This window comes from Bubalus kerabau, chromosome 2 (assembly GCF_029407905.1).
Source record: "Bubalus kerabau isolate K-KA32 ecotype Philippines breed swamp buffalo chromosome 2, PCC_UOA_SB_1v2, whole genome shotgun sequence".
NCBI classification, from domain to species: domain Eukaryota; kingdom Metazoa; phylum Chordata; class Mammalia; order Artiodactyla; family Bovidae; genus Bubalus; species Bubalus kerabau.
In genome coordinates, this window is record NC_073625.1 from 67390206 (window position 1) to 67394158 (window position 3953).

At 40.1% G+C, this 3953-nt stretch overlaps 1 long non-coding RNA gene across 1 annotated transcript; it reads left to right on the top strand.

The window, feature by feature from the left end:
* The first annotated feature begins 373 nt into the window (after positions 1 to 373).
* LOC129643378 (uncharacterized) lies at positions 374 to 1642 on the top strand. Its single transcript, XR_008710257.1, has 3 exons — positions 374 to 461; positions 667 to 804; positions 1473 to 1642. It is a non-coding gene; the product is annotated as an uncharacterized LOC129643378 (long non-coding RNA).
* Positions 1643 to 3953: the final 2311 nt, after the last annotated feature.

Consider the following 3953-nt stretch of genomic DNA (forward strand, 5'->3'; position numbering starts at 1 on the left):
ACTGCTGGCTCGGATGGTAAAGACTCTGCCTGCAATGCAAGAGACCTACGTTCAGTCCCTGGGTCGGGAAGATCCCCTGGAGAAAGAAATGGCAACCCACTCCAGTATTCTTGCCTGGAGAATCCCATGGACAGAAGAGCCTGGAGGGCTACAGTTCATGGGGTCACAAAGAGTCAGACACAACTGAGTGATTCTCACACACACACACACACAAATCAGGCATAACCAGCAGCTCATAAACCCCAAAGTCCTGCCATGCACACTCAGAGAAGATTCCCTACCTGTATGTGCCTTCAGTATCCACCCTATGGCAGTTCTTTTTCTCCCCATTGCCTTCTTTGATTGTATCTGGAAATAAGTCTCGGGGCTGCATAGCAGCCTCCTCAGGCTCCTTATTCACTTAAGCTTCAGAGCACAAAGGCCATTTTCAGCTTCTCCAGTCAAAGGCCCCTTCAGTCCAGGTTTGTGGTTTCTTTGGCAGTACACTTCTCTCAAATACTTAAGAGGCTTCTTCTCTATTTGTCTCATCAGCTCCACATGCCAGTAACCACACCCATGCTTTTAAATACCTAGTTCCCAAATCTCCAGTAGCCCTTTGTTTTCTTCACTGCCTGTCTTTTTCTCTCAGTTTGATGGTGGCTCTCTGAAGTTTATCTGTAATTACAGGTGGGAAGACCTCATTTAACATTTTTAACACTTTCTCTGTCCTTGCGCATGTGTGCTCCGTCATGTCTGACTGTGACCCCGTGGACTGCAGACCACCAGGCTCCTCTGTCCCGGAATTTCCCAGGCAAGAATACTGGAGTGAGTTGCCATTTCCTCCTCTGGGGCATCTTCCTGACCTAGGGATCAAACCTGACTCTCTTGTGTCTCCTGCATTGGCAGGCAGATTATTTACCACTGCACCACCTGGGAGGCCATAAGTCCTATAATCAAAAGAAAGTATTTGTTGAATATTTGTTACTTAAAGCCTCTGTAAAATTTCTTTGAGCATAGTTTGGGTCTAGAAGCAGTTGATTTTTCCAATACTATGGGAATCCCCATTTCTAGACCCTCTTTATATCTTCATTTCTGCTTCTGAACCAGTCAGTTCTTTCCTGGGTTCATCTTTATGTTTGAAATAGCTTGCCAAGCACAGCAAATGCCAGTTAGCATACACTGCTGTGGATCTGTTTTCTACCTCTTACCTAGGAATAGTTACATAGGTATATGATCTGCCTTTCAAGTTGTGACATGCAAGAGCTTCACCAAATGTTTTACTGCCACACAACATTCGTTTTCTTTCCTTTTCATCTCCTCCAGCCTCATTTTTCTCACTGCCTGTCCTGTACATATCAATTTTTTTCTTATAGTACAGTCTTCATTTCTAAAGCTAATTTCTGCATTAGTGAGATCAGCTGAGGTTAAACTGTGGTAGCACAATAACTGCAGAATCTAATCTGTCATAACACAGGTTAATTTCTTGTTCACAGAAAGTGTATATGTTACAAGAAAACTGTCCTCCGTCAAGCCACTTGAGGAACCAGGCTATCTGTGGTCCATCTGTCTTTCCCCTGGCCATCTCAATCTGCAGCTCCCAAGGCTGCCAAGTCAAGAGGAACTTACAATCACACTTAAATGCCTCAGACTTGAAGTGACACACGACCGTGCTGTCCTGGCAAGAGAGGCTGGGAAACCTTTGAATGTGTTTAGGAAGAAGAGTAAGACTGAGTATTGTGGGGACTAGTCACTTCTAGTTTCCAGTACTTTTAATGTTCAGATAAACATGGAAACATAGATAAGTCATAGTAATGTTATTTGATCACTTTGATGGAGAAATATTTGTCAAATAAAATAATTGGATCATATAATAAATGTAAATGGAAAGTAGGAATTTGATCCTTTTCTTCAATTTTGAAAACACCTATTGACTAATATGGGCTTCCCTGGTGGTTCAGTGGTAAAAACTCTGCCTGCCATTGCTGGTGACACAGATTTGACCCCTGGGTTGGGAAGATCCCCTGGGAAAGGAAATGGCAACCCACTCCAGTATTCCTGCCTGAGAAGTCCCATGGACAGAGTAGCCTGGTGGGCTACAGTCCGGGGTTACAAGACTCGGACATGACTTAGTGATTAAGCAACAACAACAACAGATTGACTAATATGCTATACAAGAAACATGTGTGTGTGAGTGCTAAGTCGCTTCAGTCACGTCCGACTCTTTGCAACTCTATGGACTGTTGCCCACCAGGCCCCTCTGTCCATAGGATTCTCCAGGCAAGAATACTGAAGTGGGTTGCCATGCCCTCCTCCAGGGAATCTTTGCAACCCAGGGATTGAACCAGCATCTATGCTGCCTCCTGCATCAACAGGCAGATTCTTTACCATTAGCACCACCTGAGAAGCCATACAAGAAAGATATATGACAATATAATTAGCTCTTAATTTAAAAAAAAGTCCCTCAAAACTAGTGATGCCACATGGAAAACAAATGTTTGAAGAAAGCTAAGATACTAGCAGGAAACACTAAGAAGTGGGGCAGGAAATACAAAGGAAAAGAGATGAGTCGATAGGAGAAAAGTAAGAGAAAAACATCCAGGAAAGATTTAAAATGCTATAGAACATAAGGTATTATTTTTTTTAAGATAAGTAAGGAGTCCACATAAGGCATTTCCTTACAACTTCAAAGCTTTATCACAGTTAGAACATCAAGGTTGAATACAAAGAGAAGTATTCTAAGTGATTCTCAGAAGTGGATATTCCTTAACATCTAGGTCAAGAATGAGAGCTCTAAGCATTTTGATGAGAAAATGATGACCCAGTAATAAATTATTCTATCCACCATTCATAATAAACAGGATAGTATTAGCCCTTCTAAGTTAAAGGACACTATATTCACCATCATTCCAGCACCCCATGCACAGGGGGTCTGAGAGAAAGAGGGAGTAGAGATAGAAACCATCAGGGCTTGATCAAGCAAGAAAAAGACATGCACTAAACTATTTGCAAGAAATATTTCAAACAAGAATAAATAGTCTTACTCCATAAAAGTTCATTCAAGTTTTTTTTTTAATATTTTTAAAAAAAAATTAGCCCTCTAAAATATGACTAAGGAATCATAAACTCTTTCTGTAGAGTGCCAGAGATTAAACATTTTAGCTTTTGATGGTCATACAGTCCTATCAAAACTACTTGCCCCTGCTGCTGTAGCAAGAAAAATATATATATTATAAGGAAATTAAGGAAATGAATGGGCCTGTTGTGTCTCAATGAAACTTTATTAACAAAAATAAGTAGAGGTTGAATTGGCCTGTAGCCCACAGCTTGCCAACCTCTGCTCTAATAAGGAAAAAGGGCAAAGAATAGTAACAAAATATTTTAAATAAACTGGTCCCAAAAATAGTAAACCATATTCAACCATACTAGTCATCAAAGAAATGCAAAGGAAAACAATGAAATCCTATTTTTCCTTACAACATTATGGGTTAAATACCATGATACATGGCTAGAAGGTGGAAGTGCATATCGACATAAATTTCACAAACTTTCTGAAAGTCAAATGTATATGCAAATATAGATAGAGAGACACACATACATTATAGACACACACACACACACACACACATATATATAGACAGAGAGCGATGGGAGGATGGGGGAACCATAGAATTAGAATTAGCAATTTTTACTAAGGATGTGTGGTGATTGGTTTGAATTTTAAAACTCTAATTAGTCCAAAAGCTATCTATAGATGAATCCAGAATGAAACTACTTCTGAGTAGCCACAATGATTTACTTATGTACTTATGTCCACTTTCCTAGCCCCATTTATTTACCTGGATGATAAAAAATGGTAAGAAGTGGGAAAAGTCATATAACCTCTCTACTGGTTACAGTATTTCTTAATGGCAACCTGAGGTCTCCTACTCAGTTTCCCTGTATCATATTCTTTCATCTCATGGATGGAACAACTT